The sequence below is a fragment of the Canis lupus genome, chromosome 22 (assembly GCF_011100685.1).
Source record: "Canis lupus familiaris isolate Mischka breed German Shepherd chromosome 22, alternate assembly UU_Cfam_GSD_1.0, whole genome shotgun sequence".
Lineage (NCBI taxonomy): Eukaryota > Metazoa > Chordata > Mammalia > Carnivora > Canidae > Canis > Canis lupus.
In genome coordinates, this window is record NC_049243.1 from 33,786,773 (window position 1) to 33,814,136 (window position 27,364).

At 35.5% G+C, this 27,364-nt stretch overlaps 1 long non-coding RNA gene and 2 pseudogenes across 1 annotated transcript; 2 read left to right on the plus strand and 1 right to left on the minus strand.

Annotated features, from left to right (window-relative positions):
• Nucleotides 1–437: 437 nt before the first annotated feature.
• LOC111091667 lies at nt 438–25,104 on the plus strand. Its single transcript, XR_005376052.1, has 5 exons — nt 438–547; nt 3,132–3,419; nt 9,032–9,137; nt 12,614–12,753; nt 24,557–25,104. It is a non-coding gene; the product is annotated as an uncharacterized LOC111091667 (long non-coding RNA).
• A 211-nt stretch (nt 25,105–25,315) lies between these two features.
• Nucleotides 25,316–26,091, plus strand: LOC485505 (annotated as a pseudogene).
• A 313-nt stretch (nt 26,092–26,404) lies between these two features.
• LOC106557561 lies at nt 26,405–26,953 on the minus strand (annotated as a pseudogene).
• Between the last annotated feature and the right edge of the window lie 411 nt (nt 26,954–27,364).

Consider the following 27,364-nt stretch of genomic DNA (forward strand, 5'->3'; position numbering starts at 1 on the left):
AGTCTTTCTTTCTTGCTTCCAGTGTATCCTTTATTTTTTGTTAGAGTGATTTTTCTAAGATTCAGGTAACAATATAATATGTTCTTACTCAAAGTCATTTACACACTCCATGACTTTCATAATAAAGTTCAAATAGATTGTGTTAGCAATCCAGATAGTTCCTGCCTACATCTTTAGCATCAATATCATTTTATACCCTCAATATCAAGACAAACATCTTCCTGCTTCCTGAATTCATGTTTTGGGGAAGATCTAGAGATACTTAATGAAGAGGAAGAGCTATGCATGGGCAAGTAGCAGAAGAGGGGGGTGGAAGTGTGCTGGGGATGAGGTATTAGGATGGCATGAGCAGAGGGGGAAGTATGGGTTGCAGAAAAAAAAGGAGATTTACTATGAAAGTAAGTGGAACTAAGAACTAGAATCTGGAGGAAGGCGAGGTTCTGCTGTTTCCTAACAAACAGATCATTCTACATCTTTAGAGTGAGAAGGAGTCTCAGAAATTGAAGACAAGAGATGAAGGAAGAATAAAAAGGAGAAGGAGAAAAAAGTAAGCTTAACCTTCTAATAGAACTTATCTTTACAATTTCATTCTATATTAACTATATTTTAGCAAAAATATTCTTCTGTTAATATTACATCCACCTGACTTCATTACACTTTTGGTTTCTAGGTTATATCCTCAAAGGCATGCAAATCGGTTCACACTCAGTGTTGTAAAACAAATATTTCACGCTTAATCCTTGACAGTTAATAAATAAAATTCTGGGTATTTATACCCTTAATTCTTATGATTAAAACATGTCTCATAGTAACAGAAAATCACAAACCCATATTCATATTTTTAATTGCTGGACAGTGATTCAGGTCACGGTTTTCTTCTTCTGGGAATTATTTAGTACTGTCAATAGAAATAATGGAAATACATACTGTTTAAGAATGTAATAATATATTTCTTTCCCGACATCAAATTAGCATTACATAGCATCTAAAACTTCCCCAATACATTTACAAAAAGCCTTGAGATGGAACAGGCAAAGGAAACGCTGATTCTCATTACTCTTTTGAAGTTGAGACTAAAAACAAAAGATAAGAGTCGGAAATTACTTCTATCCGAGCCAGCTTCCTATCAGCATTAATGAAGTTATCTTTATCTCCATGAGTTGTTTATTGTTCTGATTTAATATAAAAAGTTGATGTTTCTTAAAGACACTGTTTTCTTTTGAGGTTAGTAAAAAGTAGATAATAAACTACCCATAAACCACAAAAATGAATATATGAATCCACTGTGCACTTTCTATCATGCTTCAGACTTTTTATATTCCTCATGCATTGATCATGAACATGTTTTCATTAAACTATTTTTCTAGGTTTTGAGATTAAATTGATATTTAAAGTAGAAAAGTAGAATTTTTCAAAGGAAATTTTCCTTGGAATCGTAGAAATTAAACACAAGAAACTTCTTTTTATATTTTGTAATAACATATTTATGTATTTATAATGCAGTTAGCAATCCAAATAGATAATATTATATTTTAAAAAGAGTAGTTAATATACAGTGTTTAAGTCACAGAGAATTCTGAGGGTGAATCCTTCAACCTATGCAAAAAGTTTGACTTTGTTTCAGAAATTCTACCCTCATAAATCTAGCCAAATGAGTTATTACTACATTTTGGTTTATCAACTAAATTATGATAGAAATAAAGCTAAGATAAAGGCAGATTTCTTTCCTTTTTAAGATTTATTTATTTACTAGAGAGAGAGGGAGCACAAGCGGGAGGGGCAGAGGGAAAGTGAGAGAAAATCTCAAGCAGATTCTGAGCTGAGCTATTGGGGCTCCATCTCACAACCCTGAGATCACAACCTGAGCCAAAACTAAGAGTCGACAACTCAACCAACTGTGCCACCCAGGCACCCCTCAAGACAGATTTCTTAAGAGAGCACTGACAGCCACCTGCTTAACACTATGCCAGTACGCTGAGAAACACAGAGTTGCATTTTCATAATGTGAAGTTTACATACAGAAAAATAAGCGGAGAATACTATCTGATAATGTATCATCAGGTACTAATTTTTGTGTAATGATTTATCATTTCTAAAAGAATTGAGCTGAAAGAAGAGGTTAAAAACTGATACTGAGGAAATCTGAACAGTTTCTAAAATTCCTCAGTAACCGAATATGAGACTTGGAGTCAAATTTTATCAAGTCCCTTTATTTTCAGTCCTGCTGCTATACCCAATTTTTTAAAGAATATAAATATAAAGGGTCATAAGCATCATGTGAAGTGTTTCTGGGTGACTTCATAGAGATTTCTTTCCCAAACATTATCTTAACATTACTTAGAGCCAAAACCTTTTCCCAATACATTTACAAAGAGCTTTAAGAGGGAACAGGAGAAGGAAAAGCTTGTAGGAAAATTTTAAAGTTTGAAATAATTTTTGAGGAAGAAGGAAAAAAAAACTCCTTAAGGAAAATCAGAGATTTTTAAGAAGCACTAAATCCCCAGGTGAGTTGACAATCACACACCTATGTTCAGGCAAATCTGTACATTTGGGAGAATTTCTTGAGAAATTCAGGAGCTGTGGTATGATAATATTAAAATTCTAAGTTCAGTAACTCATAGATGTACATTTATATCCCCAGCCTCTTTAACATTCCGGGTGCTCAATGATTTTAAAATCCAATTTGTTTTCTGATTTGCCTCTTCTCCAACCACTTAAAATCCATCCATCCACTTGGTGATTCTCAAGAAGCGTCATTTTAAACACAGTAGTGTCTCTTTCAGTGTTGTTCAGATGGCATCCATCATCACTGTGTACGGGACGCAAGACAAAGAGAACTCTTGGAGATCTCTCATATCTCCGCCTCTCTTCTTCTATCCTTGCCTCAGTCTTCTACTGAGAATGTGCTAAAGAGAGAACATCTGTCAATGTTTTGCAAGTGTAAAATAAGATAAGCAAAGGGCCCTTTGCTCAGTGAAACCTCTACCTGTTGGCATTGTGATAAATAAAATTTATCATTTGATGGGTATTTTTCATCCTTTTTTATAATTCAAATAGAGAAGGAAAGGACTAAAAGTAAATGTGAGCAGGTGTCTATACTGTTGTGGGCTCATCCATTTGCTTGTTTTCAGATCTTTCTCCAAGGGCGTATTTTACAAGGAAAAAAGGATAACATCCCAGAGTACAGCAACTATGTGTTGGGAGACACTGGGAATTGGAAGATGAGCACAGACATGGATGAGAACAGAGAAAGGCAACAGAGGCCTCTCGGTATTGCCAAAGCCAACCTCTGCCACTTCTACTACATCTGCTCCATTCTCCAGTTGCTGGCTGCTCGGATAAAGGAAAGAATTCGATCTGAGGGTTGAGGAAGATCAATTATAAGTTTTGTCTGAAGTCTGAATTTGTTTGAAGAAAAGGTGAAGCATGTGGGAGTAGACAAGATGGGGGCAGTATTGGTATAGAAGCGTATCAATAAGGTCAGAGCAGTTGTAGATGCTGGAAAACACATCAGCAGCTTAGGAAAAGTGCTAAAATTTGGAGACAAATCTGGAAAGCATTCACATCGAAATAACCTCGTTTGGGTGACGTATTCAGCGTTATTTCTGCATGGAATGAGAGGAATACTAATACTAACCGCTGTAATTTAACACAGCGATTGAAAACTCAGGTCTTGGTCTCTGAGAGTTTGCTGTTGATCACTCCTATCGATTTCTGTCACTTTGGGCAAACATGTCTTAGCCTCTGTCAGAGCTCTGATAACTAGTTGGAGATAACACTCATTTTAGAGAGTTTCAGTTGAGGATTAAATGGGATAATGCATGTAAAGTGCTGAGCAGATGCCTGGCTTTCACTATGCCCTCAACTGTTCCTTTATATTATTATTAATGTTATCATTATTACTGTATATATAAAAATTGGCAGGCTTGTCTTTCACCAATTGTTGGTTTCTCAAACAACTATAAATCATAGTTTTCTCCATTGTATACATAGGATACTTGATAAAAACATAAGGGAGATTTATAATTGCTTTTTTAAAAAAATGACTAGAGTCAGGAAAAAGCACCTGGTGAATGTTAGCATATTCACAGTCTACAGGAAATTCAATTCAATGAAAAAAGGAAATCCAACATCAGCCTGGAACAACTGTCAGTCTCTGAAATTGATTTTTGTGAGTGTGGAGTGATAATCTTTTACCCAAGTTTCTTAGGGCGAGGGCTTTACAAGGGGGTTGTCTGATAGTTAAGTCTGTTTTAAAAGATATATCTGTAAACATGCTAAAGTGCTTCCTGTCTCAGGCTAGCTCTTGCTGAATGACATGGCATTGTACAGTGTTTGTGCCTGGAGCTTAAAATGCAGGAAGCTATAGATCATTCTTAATGAATAAATCATCTGTGTTCCTGCTGTCAATTCTGCTAACGCTTTTGCAGAAGCTAAGGCTAGTGCTGTGGTAAACTATCAATAATTAGGACCTCCTAGGCCAGCTATTTAGTATCTTGATATAGCAGTAACAGCTGTTCCCATATATATTTCTTTCTTTTAAAGCACTAAAACACAACGTAGAAAAAAATTAGTTTCTAGTATGTATCTGGGTTTTTTTCCCACCAGTTTTGTTTTTTCATATGAGGCAATAAAGCATCCATAAAAGAAACTATTTTTGAATAATAAAGATAACCTTGTTCAAGTCATTGAATTCTCAAATTATTTATTAGATTTGGGTTGAATGCCTTATATTTGAAACTTCAGTACTTACTATAACACTCTTGTCTAAGCGTCTATGACATTAGTAGGAAAAGGAGAAATGAGCGGAGAACAACAAAAAGGAAAAGAAAAAAAAAGTGCTTTACAGTTCTCAAAGACATCTAATTGGCCAGTCCATTTTGGAGGGAAAATATATTATTAGGAATGTATAAATCAAATACATGATTATAGCTTACATTTGTTTTATGTAAGATTATATGAATTCTATGCACATCAATTTTATATAAGCAATTATTAATAATCTCTAAAGTCAGGGATACAAAAAGTAACTAAACATAGAATTGGTATCTTTTAGAATAATATTGAATGTCTACTCTTATTTTCTCCAAATCTTATGTTTATTCAGTGTTTGTTTAGTTCCTAATTACACCAGAACCTTCTTCATTTAGCGAGCATCTATGCACTTTTGAGAACTATGGCTTTAAAACAGATTTTTTTCTTTTTTCTTTTTTTTAATAAAACATTTTTTTTATTTTTATTTTATGATAGTCACAGAGAGAGAGAGAGAGAGAGGCGCAGACATAGGCAGAGGGAGAAGCAGGTTCCATGCACCGGGAGCCCGACTGGGATTCGATCCCGGGTCTCCAGGATCGCGCCCTGGGCCAAAGGCAGGCGCGCTAAACCGCTGCGCCACCCAGGGATTCCAGACTTTTTTTTTTTTTTTTTTCATACAGAAATGTCCATTTAACAAACATATCTGTGAAGCAAGTACTGTCGTTTATATGAGTCTGTTTGGCCCAATAATTATGTAATCTTTATCTTAAGGAAACTTATTAAACTAGACAACACAGTTAAGTGAATACATCTTTGCAATCTAGTGGGACAATAGCTATGATAAAAGCATTTGCAGGATGCTGGGTGAACACAGAAGAGAGGCTGTTGAATCATACAGACGGGTAAAGAAAGTGTAATCTGAATAAGAATTTAGGTAGGAGAGTAACAGGAAATTAAATTAGGGTGTTAGGGTTCTCATCACTAGTGGCCTTGTGGGTTAAATTAAAGCACTTGAATTTTGACTAGAAAGTTAAAGACAGGGTATCCCTGGGTGGCTCAGTGGTTTAGCACCTGCCTTCAGCCCAGGGCGTGATCCTGGAGTCCTGGGATCGAGTCCCATATGGGTGCTCCCTGCATGGAGCCTGCTTCTCCCTCTGCCTGTATCTCTGCCTCTCTCTCTCTCTCTCTCATAAATAAATAATAAAAATCTTAAAAAAAAAAAAAAAGAGAGAAAGTTAAAGTCATCAGTACAGGTTACCGAAAACCTCAGAGGAGAGAAGAGGGGCAGAAAAATCAGAGAGGTATCAACAACTGAAAGATTATAAAAGATCCAAACCAAATAGTACAATCCATTAACGTACCCTGAACCTGAGAGAGTTTGCAAAATAAAGTTTATAACATATCTCTTTACACTTTTTAATGTGTTTGAACTGTTTCATGATAAAATAGACCATATTAAAGAGAAACCACTAGTCTTTATCAACTGCCTACTGGCAGATTTTTTAAACTTTATTTTACTAATAACAGTTTACAGCTGAAAACTGGCAGTTAAACCTATCTTATTCAATCTATTATCTTACTGTTATATAAAATGGATCCCACTGTGGTTATCTAACTGTAAAATTACAGCCCTTGAGGACAAAGAACTAAACCTGTTTCTATTACATTTAAATCACACTTTGTGTGCATAACCTTTTGCCAGTGGCCCATCCTCTTCAGTTAGCAGTTCTAAATCTATCTTTAGCGCATAAACTTGTTTTTCCTGCCACATGAGACAAGGGACACTGTTTACATGCAGATGACTTACTGACAATTATTTTAATACCTTTTTTAATGATTCTCTGTGGATGTTCATATGTCTTTGTCTGAACCAACTTCCATCAACTTAACAACTCGAGTTCTGAGATGAAAGCACCCTGTTATATTGTGAGAGCACTTTCACCTAAATGCTACCCTCACCATAAAAATAACTCTTGGAAAGTTCTTGTTCCATAAGCCAAAAAATAATGAGTCCATATGGAATATGTATGTTTATTTGCTTGGCATTGGCTTATTAAGGTGAATCCGTTGAGGAATGTAATATTGATTTTTTTAACACCATGTGAGATTGCTATACTTATTTTGTTTGTCACATCCAGTGATCCTGTTATATTCTTTAAAAGTCTAGAAACCTGAGTTTTACTATTATGTGTATTTCCTTACTCTGGACTTCTCTTCTCTAAGCTGGAGGCAGTAATACTTACCTGATTTCAGAAAGCTTTATAGTATCCTAATATCTCTGATTCTGACTCTCAGGTAACAGTCTTCCTTTTTATTTTATTATTTTTTTTTAATTTTTTTTTTATTTATTTATGATAGTCACAGAGAGAGAGAGAGAGAGAGGCAGAGGGAGTAGCAGGCTCCATGCCAGGAGCCCGACGTGGGATTCGATCCCGGGTCTCCAGGATCGCGCCCTGGGCCAAAGGCAAGCGCCAAAACCGCTGCGCCACCCAGGGATCCCAACAGTCTTCCTTTTTAAAAGGAGATATAAAGCAGAAATGTGAAAGTATTAATTAGGCATTTATTGAAGAATTCAGGTCTCTTGACTTTTCAGTTAATAGTTACATAGTACATAGTAACCCTAAAACTGGTCTCTTATTTGGGCAAATTTTAACAAGTTTTAAAATTAGGCAAGATTCCCCTCTCCACTGGAGGGAAGAAGATTTTGGAATTTAATGGCAACAGGTCTAGTAGTAGAATAATCCATATATATATATGGACCCTTGAAAGCTGATATACTGTTTCATCCACAAAGACTCATTCCCAGAAAAAATAATTTCAATCTTCTGGGTCTATGTTTCAGGGAAGTGCCAATATCTCAATACAAAATCTCTTAACATAACATTCTGTCACTGTGGAGAAAAACGACTCTAATCCACAAATATCATAAACAACAGCAACAACAAAAAATCAAGTGGTTTCCTAGAAAGAGCTATTTGGGGTAGGGTTTTCAGGATGGCAAAACCTGAAAACTTGAGCCAGATGTTTTAATAACCTAGATTGATTTGGGGTCTTTGTAGTGAAACAAAACTCAGGTAAATTTTTCATGACTCAAGATTTCATTACAAACTTTGCTGCATCTAATTACTGACAGCTGTTATTCAATCACATATCATGCTATAAATTCATACCTTCTGTTCCACTATCAAAATCAGTACCACGGGAGAGAAAATGAAAGAGAATATATTTTACACCTAGGTCCTTTTCAACCAAGACCTTGTGGCCTTATAGGAATATTAATTTCCCATCAAATGAAAGTGATATCTAGTAAGTTAACACTCATGAGAGAGGTCATAATTTGGACATTATTTACTACTGTAAAGTCTTGGAAGTGGCAAATGATGCTTTTGCCAGTGCCACATAGAAAATAATTTTATTTTTCCTTTTAAATTGTAAATAACATGAAAAATAGTTACATATGGATGATATCCATACACACATATAGGTATATGTACATACTCTGAAAAGAAGGTAGTAATTTGCCCACCTGTGACAGACAATTCTGAGAGAGAGAAAAATAGCCAAATAAAGTAGTTAGAGAACCAGAGGTAGGTGGTAAACTTTTTCTACTTGTTACTTTTCCCTAGAGTTATGTCTTTTTTAGAGTGCTAAGGATTCTATGGTTCTTAAAATGCCATAATGGGGATTAGGCTTATATTGGAAGTACCCCTTGTAATACATTTGGCTTTTTTACTAGCATGTTTGTACTTTTGGAGAACTCGATGTGGAAGTTTAATTGCCTTTGTGGCATCAAAAATCCACTTAAGGCATCAAAAATCCACCTTAAGGCAGCTAATGCACAGAGGACACACAATGTCCTGTGCTTGGAGTAGAAGCAGTAATTGTGTTCAACAATGCACATTCAAATAAATCATTGTATTTCAAAGTGATTTACCTGGCAGTGTTACACTTTTCTAGGCTTATCCTAGTGTCAAAGCATAGACTAGAAGTCTTTTTGATATCTGAACAAACCCTCTGCTGTAATTCTAGGTAATATAACATGGAGTAAGGAATATCGAGAAGTCTAGGAAAGCCATTCCACAGATTCCAAGCAATGGGATAAGTATTACTCCAGGGAGTCTTCAACACACCAAGATAACTGTCTCCTGATGCAATATGTCCTTGCTGGAGCCAGATAGAACCTGTGTCTGCAACTCTCAGTTTTAAGGAAAGAGCTATTGTGGTAAAAGGGCCACACTGTTTTCAAATAACTGGAAACAGCTTTTCTTTGCTTCAGTCCAGGGCTGTTGTCAAAGAAATAGGCTTCTCTCAGGACCAGGATGACACTGACTAGTGAGAAGGAGCTCTACACTGCTGTTTGTGTTACAAGTGAAAGTCGACAGGTGAGTCTCATCTTTTATCTTGTCTGCCCACCCAGTTAAAACTGTGACAATGTGTCTGGCAAGGACTGGAGCCCTTTAGGTAAACTGTGAATCTGATCCCTGATGCTGCGACCAAAACACTGACCATGTCAGACTGATAACCCAGCCCTTCCAAAATGTTGAAGTTCTAAGCAGAAAGCTAACTACAGGCATGGATTGCTTCTTTACGTACTGTGTTGAGGTTTACCAGAACATCACTCTGAGTAAATCAAACTTTAAAACATTTTGTTCTTGCTGCTTCAATTTTTTTTTTTCAAATCATATCAGTGTTACAGATCACTTGAGTAACTTTGTCTAGCTTAGAACAAAATATTCTTGGGACGAAGTTAAGCCATTTCCATGTCTATTTCTGTGATAAGTAATTCTTCCCAATTCATCTGAGAAAACATTAGCTATGTGATCTATGGCCTTTCTTAAGGAAACACTTGCCAGTTAAATCCGTAGTCATTCAGGTAGAAATAGGATACCTCTTAGAAATCAGATTTCAGGTGTAATCCATAATTACCTGATTATAATTGTGTGAAATAACCAAATACTATCAAAGGGGAAATAGACACTATTTAGAATAATGAGCCATTTGAATATGGGCATGACAAGCAATCATATTGAGAGGGCTTATTGGTAAAAGGTAAATGACTTTTAGACCAGTTTTTGTTGTTGTTGTTGTTGTTGTTGTTTTTTGATACTTGGTTCCTACTATGTAGTAAAATTACACGAAAAAAAAAATTAAGGTTCAGCGAATATGGGCCCCAACCCAGACTTACAAAATCAGAAATATCTGAGTTTTAAAATAATACTCCAGTGATTTTTATGTATAGCCAAATTTGGAGACCCAATGACCAAAACCAAATGTGGAAGATAATCTTATTTCCATCAAAACTAGGTGAGTTAAAAACAAGTCTCATCACAATCATGGAGAGTATTTCTAGCTAAAAAAATTGCAGATATGCATGTGCCAAACACATTTTATACTAGAGAAGTTGTACCTCCTGGGTTTCTAGTATGTACAAGGGCTTAAAATAGAATAATTAGGAGAATAATTGCATTTTATATTTAAAACATGAATTTTTATCAACCACAGAAAAATTAGAATGTATCGTTAATAAGTATAGCAATTTATTTTTATTTTTTAATTTTTATTTATTTATTCATGAGAGACAGAGAGAGAGAGAGAGAGGTAGAGACACAGGCAGAGGGAGAAGCAGGCTCCAGGCAGGAAGCCTGACATGGGACTCGATCCTGGGTCTCCAGGATCAGGCCTTGGGCTGAAGGCAGTGCTAAACCACTGAGCCACCCAGGCTGCCCAAGTATAGCAATTTAAATAACAATAATAATCACTGAAATTTATGAAATGTGGGGCAGTCCAGGTGGCTCAGCGGTTTAGCCCAGCCTTCAGCCCAGGGAGTGATCCTGGAGACCGGGGATCAAGTCCCACATCAGGCTTTCTGCATGGAGCCTGCTTCTCCCTCTGCCTGTCTCTGCCTCTCTCTCTCTCCCTGTGTCTCTAATGAATAAATAAATAAAATCTTAAATAAATAAATAAATAATCAAATACATAAATAAATAAAATTTATGAAATGTTTACTCTCTGTCAATAATAAACTCAAAGAACATCAAAGGTCAGAGTTGGCCACATAGGAGGTCCAGAAAGCAGCAAAAGAGAATCTGGATTAGGCCAAATAAAAGCTATTATGTTAGTTATTCCTGGTTGCACACTTCATTTTTTAAAGCTTATTAGTGAGATGTTGGTTAATAATAGAACTTTGCTGCAAGATTCTGATACATCATTTATTGTTTCTGTGTATTTTTTTATTCCTATATATTTACATTAGTTCTAAGTATGGTTTACTCATGCTTGATTAGCTGAGCATCCTTATAAATTATCAAGAACTCTAACAGATCGTTATAAAAAAGAGTTATCTAACTATAGAGAACTTCTCTGACATTTAAATTATATAACCAGATACAGGAAATCAGATAATCATGTTTCTTATAAAACTGTTTCTGAACAGTGTGCATTATCAATCCAGTGTGCTGCATTTTATATAAATAAAGATATCTTAGTGTTCCCCCAGGAGCAGTTGGATTTCCACCTATTCCCTTCCATCCCTCAGAAATGTCAAGCATTTTGAAATGATTCTTGTTTCCTCTCCTATGTAGTTCTGATAGGATTACTTATAACCACAGCCCATATGTCTCATGTTTAGAAAGTACAGGTAGATGTATTTATCATTATGTCATTATTTCCATAATACTGCAAATAAATAAGGAATGGCAAAGAGGATGATGACAATGTTGAGAATAACAATGATGATGATTGCCAAAAGGATAGGGAGGGAGGGAGAAAGAAGAAAAGGGTGATGAGGGAGAAGAAAAGAAAATCACAGCTTTAAAATTTGTACTTACTGATTGGTTATTATGACATAGATTCAAAGCCAAGCATTTGATATAATCTATCAAGCAGGTGCTACAGATTCCTGCTGCCATATGCAGAATTATTTATACATTTTGCTCTAATAATAAACAACAACAAAAAAGAATGCTAGATTTCAAACGCAGATCTGCCCAATTCTCTAGAATAAGTTATGAGAACTACATGCTCTTGGAAAAACTGATGAACAGAAGTAGAAAATCTAGTTAAAAAAAATCATATAGCAATAAACTCAGGTCTCTGTACAATGGAATTCTAGATATCTGCACAAATGTTCTTCCATGACATTTAATGACAAAGTAAACTGATAGCAATACTTGATAAATACTTATTTAATTTTCAGAAGAGAAGGTGCATGTCTATTGAAATTCTTGTTCCATTAATAAAAAGACATTGTATTTTGTTTTTCCATCATATAATATTATGAACAAAAATATTCTATTTTATGTGTTTTCATAATGTAATGTTAAAAGTGTTAACACTAAAAACAAGACTGTGAGACCTAGATCTTATTAAGTTGTATCAAAATGTATTATAATTTAAAGTTAAGAATGTGAATATTGTCAATATTACAGCCTACTGAGTGATGATCTTAATTTTTTTAAAAAAAGTACTAGTATTTACATTTTTTAAATGCCATAGAAGAAGTCATTATAAAGTTTTATGTTTGTTTATACCTGAAAAGTTAGATATGCTTATTAGGTGTGCATTTAACATATATTAAAAAAAAAAAGAGAGATCCCAGATGCTTTTAAGAAATATATTTTTCCAAAGAAAACTTCTTTAACACAGAATGCTTTTCTCCCTTTCAAGTAGGTCTAATATGGTATCATTAAAAAATAAATGGATTTTATGTTCAAACTTTTTTTATTTCTTGACTTCTATTTAGAAAATTCCCAATTATATGGGCCTTCCCTTAGAATTCACAGATACACATTTTGGATGTCCTGTCTGGAAATGATGCAAGTGCTGTCAAGTTTCCTAAGTTGGGTTTTATTTCCTTCAGGATAAGAATTGGAAGTACATAATTTGGCAGAAAGCAAAGTGATTATCCTGTTGCTTAAGAGGCAAATGTTTTAGTGATGTGCAAAATAAAAAATCATTACAAATTCCAAGCGATATGTGATGCTGCTCTAAGTGTGGGAGGTAAGAATATCTGGGGAAAAGGAATTGTTTGTGAAGGACGGGTGGGTCTGAATGAGTGGGATTTTGTTTCAGAAAACTAAGATGCACAGATGTAATTTGAGTTTGGAGTATGACTTAGAATGAAATGTGCATCCAGAAAAATCCACTGTCCCTCTATTTTTTCATTTTTTGATTCATTCCCTAACTTTGTTTTTTGTGTGCTTTTTGTGTGTGTGTTGCACTCCTGACCTTTCCTTTGAACTATTTTTAAAAACAATTATGCTTTTACATATCTTGATTGCTTTGTCAAAATACAAGCACAGACTGAAGTGCCTCCTATTTATACATATAAAAGCGCTAATGAACTATGAAAGGTCCAAGTGGTAAAACACTGCAGCCTGGACCAGCTGGAGAGCTTTATCTTGCTCCAGGTTTTACTCAAAGTTGGAAGATTTTAGGGTCAGCTTGATAAATGAGTCTGTTCTGGACAGTATATCCAAAGCGGTATATGTAACTTCTCAAATCCAAAGAGACATATTTAGCTGCAGTATTCAAATGTAGTATCTGTTTCTCACCTTACAGTACCTAACCTATATGCTTGAACTATTAGAACACTAGCAATTTTACAAAGGTTTCAGTTTCCAGGATTTATCTCCTTATTCACAAATATAACTTACAAAGTCATCCATGAAAACTGGTCATTATGAGTTGCCAAGTCCTATTGAAATGATATTACCGTTGGCGTGTTTGAAAGATCCGTAAATGAATAATAGGTCACGGGATCTGTGTTGATTCGCAAGTGGAGTAAACAGCTGATTAAGCTTATAATAACTGTCTAGCATATACTAGAAATAATCATCACCTACACTTGCCAATAGTCCATTTAAATGAGAGTGTAATAGGAATCCTAACTCTTGCATCTTTTAAAGTTTTAATGATGACATTAATCATTGATTCCCCCATGAATATAATATTGCTTTTAGCTTACAGTTTTGAAAGGTAGGATAAATACCAGGAACTTACAGTGGTCAAAATTGCTCTCATTCCATGAATTGGAATGGCAACTTGGGAATTATGCCAGTTATTAAAATATCCATTTTAGAGGAGTTTTTGTTTCTGTCCAATATGTGTGGCTAACATGCAACTAATATGACTGGATTTATCATCCTAAGAGAAACAAATAACTGAACAGAACAAAGCAGTGCTTTTCAAAATATTGGCCATGAGGCAACAGGAAATAGAGACTTTTGAGATAGAGAAAACAAATGGGGTGAACCCTAAAATTGCCTACGTTTACTTATTTGAGGGAACTTCCAGGTTACAGAGTGAAGAGAAAAAACCCAGGTAGAACTAGGCAGACTTCCTGAGTTAAGGTGACAGATCAAATAGTCCAGGGAAAACAAGGTAGCTAGATTTCACAAGTTGAAGTATTGGTATAACAAAGCTTCACACAGAGAGAATACTATAGATCTGTAGAGGGATCCCTCAAGGTTCATCAGAGTGCTGATCAATGCAAGCATGTAAAAACTACCTGAGGCTTGGAAATGAACCACCTAAAAGGATTAGAATACAGTAACTTGAGCTCACCCAGGCCTGAGAATAAATTCTATTTCCATCAGCCAGATTGGAAACCCTCATAATTCATTGAACATTTGGTAGTGTATTCAGAAGAATCTTGCCTTAATGCTGGGGAATAATTAGCTATAGACTGAGCACTGTTCCAGACCTTACCAAATCTCAAATATAAGTTTCTAAAGTCTCAAATTAGTTCTTAGAATCATAAACGTGTCTAAGAACAAAGATTGAGAATATAGGATTACAAAAATATCCAGCACCCAACAAGGTAAAATTAACAATGTCTGATATCCAATAAAACATTATCAGGCATTCAAACAGGCAGGAAAATGCAATTCATAATGAGGAGAATATGAGATCAATTGAAACTGACCCAGATGTTAGAATTGGCAGACAAGAACATTAAAACAGTTATTACAACTGTATTCCATATGTTCAAAAAGCTAGAGGAAAAAATGAATATTTAAGTCGTGACAGAAAAGACATAAAAATATAGCCAAGCTTCTAGAGGTGAAAACTACAGTGTCTGAGATGAAAAATGCATTGAATGTTATTAACATCAAAGTATATATTGCAGAAGAAATGATTAGTGAATTCGAAAACACAGCAAAAGAAATTATACAAAATGAAACACACAGGGAAAAATATATAATTAAAAAATTAACAGAACATTAGTGAGCTTTTGGACAAATTAAAAAAAACTTAATTATGATTGCAATTGGAAGCTTGAATTTGTCTGCGATGGGAAAAAGGAAGTGGCGGAAAAGAATATCTGAAAAATAATGACATAAAAATTTCCAGATTGATTATCCAAAAATTTTTATAGTTCCAAAAATTTCTACTAACTTCATGCACATTGCAGAAATATAGTCCAGCTAAGTGAAACATTGAAGCATCAGTTACTAAATCATCTTAGCACCATTAGTTAATGATTTGAACACTGAGTGCTGAGTGCTTCAGATAATAAACTTTATCCTGATAGTTTCTAAGGAGCAGTTAAAAGCTTTATAATAAGTAGATAGTAATGTTAAGATTATAATTAACATTTTGGACACATAAGTATATCTGTAAAAATGTTACCGGTCTTTATTAAAAGTAGAATATTTGATTTAGGATATTTCAGAATAAGTATTGATTATATAATTTTTTGAAAAAAGTAAATCACAATTAAATTGGACCAAAACAGTGATAAAGAGAAAACCTTAAAAGTAGACAGAAAAACACATTATGTTCAGGAGAACAAAGATAGTTTGCCAGAAACAAAGCAAACAACAAAGCAGCTGGGAAGGGAAGGTGACAGTGGAGTAGGACCCTAGGCTCACCTTGTTTCATGAATACAATTGGCTTGGAAAGTGAGAGAGGGTCCAAATTTTGTGAGTTCTTGCAACCAGCATAGCTTAAAGCTTGGAGTTTTAAAGGTCAGCATGCCTGGCTCTGGGAGAACTCAGAGGACATTGCAGCTGCTCTTGGAGAAAAGACAGGGCAAACAGTGTGAGACATACAGTGTGGAAACAGTGAGCTGAAGATCATTGGAGCACACATATTAGTTGATCATTGTGGAGCATGTCCCAGAAAGGCAGAGTTCACAGACAGACCCCACTGGGAACAAATGAAATGACACCAGTGCCATTTCCCTCCCTTGCCCCTCAGCATAAGCACAAAGACACTTGCAGGGACCAGTGCAGCACAGATACTGGCTACCTAACTTGCCTATACCAAGTCACCCCCCCCCCCCACATCCTGTGTTCCAGAAGAACTGCCCTTCCTACTCATAGTTGCTTCAGCCCCAGTACAGTGGGCCTCCTCCCTGGGAGACTGACCCAAACCCCTGCCAACACTGTGTCTCCCCACTTGGGAGTTTTGTGAAGCCTCAGTTCCAGTGGCTGCAGTGACAGGTCTCATTTCACAAGCAAATCAGAGTATACCTAGTTAAAACTTGCCATATTCAGGCCAGGGACCAAATACTCCCCATAATAGGTAAAGTCATCTGCAAATGACTGCCCTAAAGGATAAAGGGGCCAGGAGAAAACAACAGAGCACATGCAACACACATTGGAGATACCCCTAGAAGCACCCAGCCTCAGGGAACAGGAGACACTACACAGCAGGGCACTGCAAGACTTCATCATAAAGCCATTACCCTCAAGAACAGGAGATGTAGATGTCTTTCCTAAAACAGAGAAACAGGCAAAGAGGCTTAGATAAAATGAAAAGACAGAGGAATTTATTCTGAATGAAAGAAAAAGACAAGGATGCAACCAGAGATATAAGCAAAACAGATGTAACTGACATGACTGATGGAAAATTTAAAGGAATGATAATAAGGAAATTCACTAGATTTGAGAAGAGAGTGGAGGACATTAGTGAGACCATTAACACAGAGATAAGGGATAGTAACATGGCAGAGAGCTTAATATACAAAAAAAGAAGCATACTTTCTCCAAAGTAATCAAACTGAACAAAAGAGAGAAAAAAGAATTATGCAAAACACAAATAGACTTAGGGAACTCAGTGACTCCATCAAGTATAATAACATTCATATTATAGGAGAAAAGGAGGTAGAGAATTCATTTGAAGAGACAATTTCTGAAAGTTTTCCTCATCTGTAGGAGGAAACAGATATGCAGATCCAGGAAGCACAGAGAACCCCCAACAAAAATCAAGAAAAGCCCATGCATACCAAGACATATTGTAATTAAAATGGTGAAATATAGTGATAAGAAATATTAAAAGCAGCAAGATGAAAGAAGCGAGTTACATACGAAGAAATCCTCCCCCCTCCCCTACTAAAGCTATTAGCAGATTTTGGCAGAAACTTTCTAGCCAGAAAGGAGTGGCATGATATATTCAAAATGTTGAATGGGAAAAACCTGCAGGCACAAATACTCTATCCAGCAAGGCTATCATTCAGAACAGAAAGAGAGATAAAGTTTCCCAAACAAAAACTAAAGGAGTTCATGAACACTAAACCAGCCTTGCAAGAAATATTGAAGGGATAGAAAGGAAAGACCAAAAATGACAGTATGAAGCTAGGAAACACAAAAGCAAAAAGATGAATATTTCTGTAAAAAATCCATCAAGGAATTCAAAAAATAAAAAGATATAAAATATGACACCATATACATAAAGTGAGGTGAAGAGAGGAGCAAAGAATGGGCACAAACTTAAATGACCATCAACTTAATATAGACATACTTTGTGCAGATGTTACATACAAACCTAATGGTAACCACAAAGCAATAAAATAGTTAAAGAACACCTTTAAAGAAATTAAAAAAATAAAAAACAGAAAGCTTCTCAGCCTAGAAACTATATATCTAGCAAAATATCTTTAATAATAAAGCCAAAACAAAGACAACAGAAGCAAAAAGATGTTTAAATCTTTGTTGGGATCCCTGGATGGCTCAGCAGTTGAGCCATTAATCAAAGGAAAGTTGGAGTGGTTATATTGATATTGCAGGCTGAAGAATATTACCAGGGATTAAAGAAGTTCATTTCAGAGTGTTAATGGGATGACCTAACAAACCTAAATGTTTATGTAACTAGTTATAGATCTTCAAAATATATGATACTAAAATTGAAGAATATCCAGGAGAAATGGAAAAATCCGTAACTACAAACTACAACAATAGTCAGAGATTTTAATATTCTCATCTCAATAATAGAAAAGTAGATGGAAATAAATAATCCTATGTAGGACTTGAACAACAGTATTAAACCTATTAACTTAATTGATACAATAGAATATTCTATCCAAAACCAGAAAAACATATACTGTATTTTTATTTTCATAGAAAATTTACAAAATAACCTATATCCTAGGCTATAAAACAACTCTCAATAGATTTAGAGATTCAAGTTAGATATTCTCTGAACAAAATGAAATCAGACATTATTAACAAAAATTTCTGGAAAATTTCAGATATTTGGAAACTATATAACATACTTGTAAATAATTCATATCTCAAATCTATTTTAAACTAAATAGTTCTTTTGGGGTGCCTGGGTGGCTAGCGTTTGAGCGTCTGTCTTCAGCTCAGGGCATGATCCTGGATCCAGGAATGGAGTCCCACATTGGGCTCCCTGTGAGGAGCCTGCTTCTCCCTCTGTCTATGTCTCTACCCTCTTTCTGTGTCTCTCATGAATAAATAAATAAAATCTTTAAAAAATAGTTTTTTAAAGGTATCAAAATATATGGGATATTGCATATTTAGCACTTAAAGGAAAATTTGTGGCACTAAATGCATGTATTATGTGAAAAAAAAAATTGTCTCAAATTGATGGTTACAGCTTCTACCTTAAGAGTGTAGAAAACAGGGCAGCCTGGGTGGCTCAGTGGTTTAGCGCTGCCTTCAGCCCAGGGCCTGATCCTGGAGACCCAGGATGGAGTCCCACATCAGTCTCCCTGCATGGAGCCTGCTTCTCCCTCTGCCTGTGTCTCTGCCTCTCTGCCTTTCTTCCTCTCTCTCTGTATCTCTCATGAATAAATAAATAAATTTTTTTAAAAAGTATAGAAAACAAAGTACAAATGATGCCTACTGTAAGCAGAAGAAAGGAAATGATAAACACCAGAGGAAAATACAATAGAATAAGAAATAATTTTAAAACAGAGAAAATATGATGCTGAAAGATAGTTCTTTGTAAAATTAAAAAAAAAATGTCTAGCCAGAGTAGTAAAAAAAAGAAAAGGTAGAAAAAACAAAGTACTCAAACAAGAAATGAGATAAATAACATTACTAGAGTTTCCATGAATATCCAAAGCATAATCAGGGATAGTAGAAACAACTTTATGAAAAGAAATTTGACAAAAACAATGAAGTGAATAAAGTCTTGGAAACAGGAAGAAAACTCCTGAACTGAATGCGTTTACTGGTGAGTTAAAACAACAACAACAAAAGGAAGATATAATTACTTTTTTTTAAGATTTTATTTATTTATTTATGAGACACACACACACACACACAGGCAGAGACACAGGCAGAGGGAGAAGCAGGCTCCCACGCAGGGAGCCCGACGTGGACCTGGGTCTCCAGGATCAGGCCCTGGGCTGAAGGTGGCGCTAAGCCGCTGAGCCACCTTGGCTGCCTGGAAGATCTAATTCTAATTCTACACACAATTTTCCAGAAAGTTGTAAAGAAAAGAATACTTTCCAACTCATTCTATGAGGCTAGCATTACACTGCTATCAAAAGATGGCAAGAAATATCCCTTATAAACATGATACAAAATTAATCACAAAATTTTAGAGAATAAATCCATAAATATATGAAGTGCAGCTTATTCCTAGGAATGCATAAATAATTTACCATTCAATAATCAAATAATACCATTGAATACATTAACAAACTAAAAAAATGAGACTTTCGGTATATAAACCATGCCCTCTAGGTTTGATTGTACTTTCTCCTCCAGGAGAAGGTTGGAGTTGGATTCTAGTTATATGTCTGGAAGTAATGAGCAGCGGTAAAAATGGGACACTAGCAGAATTGCCCTGTCCTTGTAAGGTAAATGCTTTAGGCATTCACTACAAAGACCTCAAACAAGGCAAGAAGAAACTAGTTGCTTCCTCAGACAAGAGAATCTCCATAGAATTTAGTGGTTCAGAGTGAACTATTTTATGTAACCTAATCTTATAAATTTATTCTAATTCTCAGTTTACTGACTCCCCAATCTGCTTCCTAAGATCAATGAATATGTTCGCAAGTATTATTAATATATTATTTCGCTAACTCATTTTGCTTCCTCAAGCTTTTGCTACAAGTGATAAAGACTTATTCAATAGGGGCTTGAAGAATTAGGGTTTTGATCTTTTTGTTCTCATTCTTTAGGCCCTGCAAGTCAGTTACAAAAAGGAAGGCTGACACGACAGTTCTAGAATTTCATAATCAACATTTTATTTAATTGTAGCAGCTATTTAATCAAGACCTAAACTGTGCACAAGAGAACACATAACAAGGCACTGTTTTGCCACCACGTGTCAGGGACTATTAGAGAACTATTCTCTGATTGTGGTTGTTTACTCACTGTGTTCAGATCCATGCATTTCAAATAACCCATCTTGGATTCTTACCATGGAATGTCTACTACCTTCAATCATTTCCAGGGCCAATATTCTTTCAGTCATTTTTATAGTTTAAAAAAAATGGAAATGTGCTGATTAGTTTAAGAAACAAATAGAATTCATTAAAGAATATTAGAATTTGACATGATAAACAGGATCATTGGAGGAAACAAAATTTGAGGTTAAACTTGTAGATGAATATATAAAAATATACTGCAAAATTCATCTCATAGAAATATCTATTCTGGGCTTCCTCTCAAAATGAAATGGTAAAGAAAAAAAATCAACTTTACTATGATGCTGTTGTCTCTCATTATTCCCCATACTGATGCCACTTTTGCATGAGAAATATAATGTTGCTACTACTACCATTCCTCAAGTCTGGATTAAAAATTTCAGTTTTCCTGCGTAGAACATGACTTATGGTATGCTGATTTTTTAAAACACAAGCAAGTTATATGAAGATGGTTGGTGCCCAAGAATATGCAATGTTTTCCCCAACAGCTAGTTTGCTTCACCTATTTCTTCATGTATAAGTAGGGCTTATTTATAATATTTATATTCCTAATTTAGTACATATACTGTATGATGTAGGATCATGACAAAAATAGAGGATGGATTATCACCTACAGATCCTGTATTCTGAGCTACAGATAATATGTATTTGGACTCTGTGTTGCTCCCTTTTTTTTTTTTTTTTAAGATTTTATTTATTTATTCATGAGAGACAGAGGGAGAGGGGGGGGGAGAGAGAGGCAGAGGCACAGGCAGAGGGAGAAGCAGGCTCCATGCAGGGAGCCTGACATGGGACTCGATTGCAGGTCTCCAGGATCAGGCCCTGGGCTGAAGGCGGCGCTAAACCGCTGAGCCACCCGGGCTGCCCTGTTGCTTCCCTTTTGACGGTGTGAGAAGATAGTTTTAGCTGAAACTTGAAAGTACTATGTTATATGAAGGTCTTTACAGTAAAATGATTATGAAAACTAGAGGCATGTAACTATTGAGTTATCAAAAGATGGGATCTATTCAGGATATCTGTCGTATTGTGGCCAGCTAGTTCTGAACTACCCTCTTATTTAGGAAAAACTTTATTATGTGACTTTTGGTGAATGGGGAGCAGATAATCTCTCACTCCCTGCAGCTAAACTTTTAGACACATAATTTAGGCTAAGTCAATCATATATTCCCAGAGGGACTTTGAAATTTGAGAGTGCTCCAAAGAGAGAGGGATTTAGAATTTATTCACAGTGGCAGAGATGGAGTTGAGATTTTGTTGATCACAGCAGGGGATGTCATCATTGGGTTTTAATGAAGATTTAATAAGTTGATGTATATAAACTGGTTTGAATAATTCACAGGGCATATCCTAGATAAGTGTTTTTTATTAATAAATAAGATGCCATTTCAGGCATTGCCAAAATTGGACTTAAGAGCATTTTACTAGTCCAGGAATTCAGAATTAAAATCCTTGCTTGGTATAGTAATTTTTAGGCTTTTGTAATTTAGTTTGTATTTCCTTAGGTATGAAATAAATATTTTTTTAAATTGGATGTTTACATGAATCAAATGACTCCATATAACTTCCAATCGGTGTAACTCATTTACCCTTACAAAAGTTACCATGTGACCACTTTTTTGTGTTTTGGGAGTATATTTGCAAAAAACAACATAGAACTAGTGCAGCAAATAGTTAACTTGACTCCATTAATCCTCTTATTGGGAAGAAAAGGAGAACTAGTGTGTGGTATTGCCTAAGCACAAAGCTAAATGCAGTAAGTGGAAGGCTAGCTATCCAAGGTAGCAGATCTGTTCATTTCACCATATCGAGCTTTTGAGCTACTTGGAGACAGTCCTGAAGTGTTGTGTAATGTTTCAGAAAGTCCAGTATGAGGAGTGCTGTTTGGATAGTATATACCATCTACTGCTTTGCATTTTGCTCTTAGAATTTCTGGAATTAGTATTCTTGAGTACTGCCAAACTGCAGTGTCAGTGAAGATAAATATATTTTATTTGTCTTCTCTCTGTAAATATGAGAATTATAAGTGTTTGTTTTTACTTTTTCTTATATTTATGATAGAAAAAATAGTATAATATAACTGGATAAATTCTAAAATTGATCTCAATTTTTATACTAATAGTCTTCATTTTATACATAAGGAAGCTGAAATCTAGTAATTCTAATAATTTGTTCAAGGTCAGATATATAATAAATGGCAGAAGTGGATGAAATCTGGATTTTGATAACACAGGTAATGTGCTTTTCACAATAGTCAGTTATTAAGCTGCCTCCTAACAGGGCACTTTATAGCTGACTAATGCTCATCACAAAAGAAGAGAATTTCAACAAGTCATCTGATTCCTAATTCTACCTTTTGATTAAGAAGAACTATCATTTTGCAGGAAAAACAACAGCACTATAGGCAAAGTTCATCAAGCCTCTATACCTCTTCTTTGTCAATGTTAACATAGACATATTATGAAAATGATCAACCTAATTAGCGTCTTCTCATTGTTGCCAAAGTCATGTGGTAAACAACCCATATAGACTTGGACACTAGGATGAGTCCAGCTATAATGAACACACCTAATTCATGTTACATCAACAGATTGGGAGCTATTGCTTTCCAATAAAGCACAACTAAAACAAACATTTATATTTTCAAATATTACAAATTTCAAAAATTGTATAATGTGCTTTTTTGTAAATTGTAACTATTTTTTCAGTATTGTTGATCTAAAAAGCAATTGCCATATTAGGGCAAGATTTATTACAAATTTTAAAAATTTTAACAATTTAAGGATATTGTGAATAATAATTTTATTCCTGACATTTTTTTTTTAACATTTTGGAATTATCTACTCATAAATATGTAATTCAGGAATTATATCCCACTTCCATCAGTTTCTTGTGACTCAACTTTTTTATATTTCTAAGCTTGGAATCTTGAATAGAATTCATAATTTTCAACTTTATCAGATAAACATCTGTTTGTAAGTTTATCCAAATTCTAGAATATAGAAAAAGAAGCATGGAGATCTGAAGGGTCTTTTTTCTTTCTTTCTTTTTTTTTTTTTTTTGCTATTATCTAAAGGCACGATACTATAATAACTTCCTATTCTATTCCAATTAAAAATAATCAGAAGCCAGTTTTTAAAAATTATTCTATCAATAATTTATAATTGATGTGAATTTGACAACTCCTTCATTGTATCAAGTCTCTTCTGCCCTATACCAATTAAGACATCAGAGCAAACTGAAATATTATTATTATAATCTTCTCTGAATATTTCACCTATTTGCCTTAAGTGAAACTGGATAATTCATATCATTTTTTTTCTACAGTGGAGACTGTTTGCTGTATCATATTTCAATAACCAGAGTTCATAACTGTATTCAAAGTCCCTCATGACCTCCAAACCTCTTCCAGTCCATTACTCTCCTTCCCTCCAGTCAAAACCCATTCTCATTTAAACGTGTTTAATCCAGCTATGTCTCAAATATCCTTTCATTTCTTTCTCTCACTTTACATGGCCATGGCAACTGCTTTCAGGTTGTACTGTTTTTGTCTTCTATTGCACCCAGCTTACAACAACAACAAGACATGGATCTGCAAAATCTCTCTGCTTTCCTTCTCTGAATCTACACAATGGTGATTGACTGCTGGTAGGAATACTGATCACATACACATATATTCGTAACTCAACAGTTTATGGTTCTCTCCATTAAAAAAAAATGCTTTTCTGTCATCAGCTTCCTCTCCATTCTCCAGAGTAATATTTCATATCTTCTGTATTCTTAAACTTCTGCTCTACAACCTACATCCCTCCCTTTTCTTCACAGGTAACACAACCCTTGCTGAGGTCATAAAGACTTCAGAAGTTATCATTTAATATCTCCCTCACCTTTCTTCCACTTATAAGTTATTTGTACCTATTCCCATCAATTCCTATGGGGTCATGCTACAAGGAAAGTGAAAATATAGCCTATTGCATCAAACCTTTACTATGTGGTTGTCAGAGTTCTAAGATTTTTTTTTCTCATTAGCCCTTCACATAAAAACTATAATTTATTATTACTTTCATTTTGCATGTGAGGGAACTGAGGTACAGAAAAATTGAATAACTGGTTCATATCACTCAGCTAAAGTTTTTATTTTTATTTTTTATTTTTTATTTTTATTTGTTTAACCAGGATTGTACTTGAAGTTAGAACTAAATCACAACAAGAAGTTTGGAAGGACCTCAAACACGTGGAGGTTAAGGACCATCCTGCTAAAAGATAAAAGGGTCAACCAGGAAATTAAGGAAGAATTAAAAAGATTCATGGAAACTAATGTACCAAGTTCTTTTAAACAGAGTCAACACTATACTGTGACTCTTCTTACTAAAACTAACTCTTGTATCTCTCCTACTCTATATCTAATATTATCCTATATTTTCATGGGTTTTATCTTTTTAAAAAGTGTATTAATGTTTTAATGTTTCATGACATCTTAGGATTCAGTTCCTTCAATAAATGTCAATATGGGGGATCCCTGGGTGGCGCAGTGGTTTAGCGCCTGCCTTTGGCCCAGGGCGTGATCCTGGAGACCCGGGATGGAATCCCACGTCGGGCTCCCAGTGCATGGAGCCTGCTTCTCCCTCTGCCTATGTCTCTGCCTCTCTCTCTCTCTCTCTCTGTGTGTGACTATCATAAATTAAAAAAAAAAATTAAAAAAATATGCTGTCTATGTTTTAAAGTAGATGATACTTGACAATTAAGAGTCAAATAATGCAAATTTATTTTATCAAATAAAAAGCATAAATTAATTGAAACATAAACCTGACTTTTGTTGTTGTTGTTGTTTTGTTGTTTGTTCATTTGTTTGTTTTTTGGTAAGTATGAAAAGATAATAGTAACCTGTAATATGTGCTAGGGTGGAACAGTGTAAGACTGGAAGCTAGAGGGACCATGGTGGCGGTGGCTGCGGTAAGGGGCTGGTGGCAGGGGCTCACGGGGTCCGTGGTGCTGGCCAGGGTGGCCGGGCAACCCCTCAGTGCTGCTTCTACTGGTGAGGAGGGAAAGCACCCCACTGTCAGACCACGGAATGATGTGGCTCACAAGCAGCTCTCAGCATTTGGAGAGTATGTGGCTGAAATCCTGCCCAAGTATGTCCAACAAGTTCAGGTGTTCTGCTTCAATGAGTTAGAGATCTGTATCCATCCTGATGGGGTCATCCCAGTGCTGACTTTCCTCAGGGATCACACCAGTGCACCATTTCAATCCTTGGCTGACTTGACAGCAGTGGACATCCCCACCTGGCAGAACCATTTTGAGATTGTTTACAACCTGCTTTCTCTGCGTTTCAACTCTTGGATCTGTGTGAGGACTTATACAGATGAGCTGACACCCATTGAGTTCACTGTTTCTGTGTATAAGGCAGCTAACTGGTATGTGAGAGAGATCTGGGACTTGTTTGGAGTCTTCTTTGCTAACCACCCTGACCTAAGAAGGACCCTGACAGACTATGGCTTTGAAGGACATCCTTTCCGGACTTTCCAGTGTCTGGCTGCCTTGCGTTACAGTATGATGATGAAGTGAAGCGGGTGGTGGCCGAACCCATCCAGTTGGCCCAGGAGTTCCCCAAGTTCGACCTGAACAGCTCGTGGGAGGCCTTCCCTGCCTATTGACAGCCCCCTGAGAGTCTCAAGCTTGAAGCCGGAGACAAGAAACCTGAAACCAAGTAGCTTCAGGTAAGGCATGTGGATACTAGAGTGTTTGACCTCTAACTGAGCATCCCTGTAAATAAAACCTGTAGACCAAAATCAATCAATCAATCAATCAATCAATAAGACTTGAATCTAGATATTTTAATTTTAAGGCAATTATTCACAATGCAGATGAATTTTAAAAGTCATATAAATACACATATATAAATAAATTTAAAAAATAATATAAATACACATATATAAATAAATTTAAAATCACATGAGCATTATTATTTCAAAAACATTTAATTTTTTTTTTTTAATTTTTATTTGCACTTATTCTATGCAGAATTTACTCCCGGGCCATAAGTTTTTGTTTCTTCAGTTTCTTCTGGGATATCTTTTTCTTCTGTGCAACCTCCTCTTCTGGTTTAGGAACAATCTGTTCTTTTTCAGTAAGAATCATTTCATTGTCACAGGGAGAGCTCATGTATGGATTAATCTGGCCAAGAGCCCTGTAAGTTCTATGTCACATCTTGGGGGCTTTGTTCACCTGTATGTGCTCAATGACCAGAGACTCTACATCTAAACTCTTAAGTTCAGCATTACTCTCTGCATTTTTAAGCATGTGCAATAAAAATTCAGCACTCTTCTTGGGTCATCGACCCTGTGTCCAGCCCCACTGTTTGGCCTGTGCACACCTACCAACTCCACCATTGTAGTGACAGAATGGCACACACTGTTTCTGCAAAGTGACATCTTTCAGATACTTGGTGGCTTTTCGGATATGCATACACTTGATAGCCTGGGCAGTTTCATGTGTGTTCTTAAAGTGAACATGAAGATTTGAACCTCTCGATTTGCATGATTTTGTAGGGTTTTCTGGGTCCAGAAAGTAGCGAACTATTTTCGGAGGTCACCTCAGGCCCCGCGGGGGAGATTATTTCAAAAACATTTTATCCATCCTCTACCCTCTTCCCTCTGGCAACTGAGAGTTTGTTTCCTTTATTTGTGAGTCTGTTTCTGCCTTTTGTTTGTTTATTTCTTTGTTTTGTTTCTTAAATTCCACAGATGAGTGAAATCATATGGTATTTGTCTTTCTCTGACTGGCTTATTTCACATAATAAGCATAATATCATAATATCATCTAGGGCCATCCATTTTGTTGCAGATGGCAATATCTCTTTCTCTTTTATGGCTAAGTAATGTTCCATTGTACATATATACCACACCTTCTTTATCCATTCATAAATCATTATGGCTGAGATTAAAATCCTTTATACTAACATTCCTAATCCCAACTTCCTCTTTG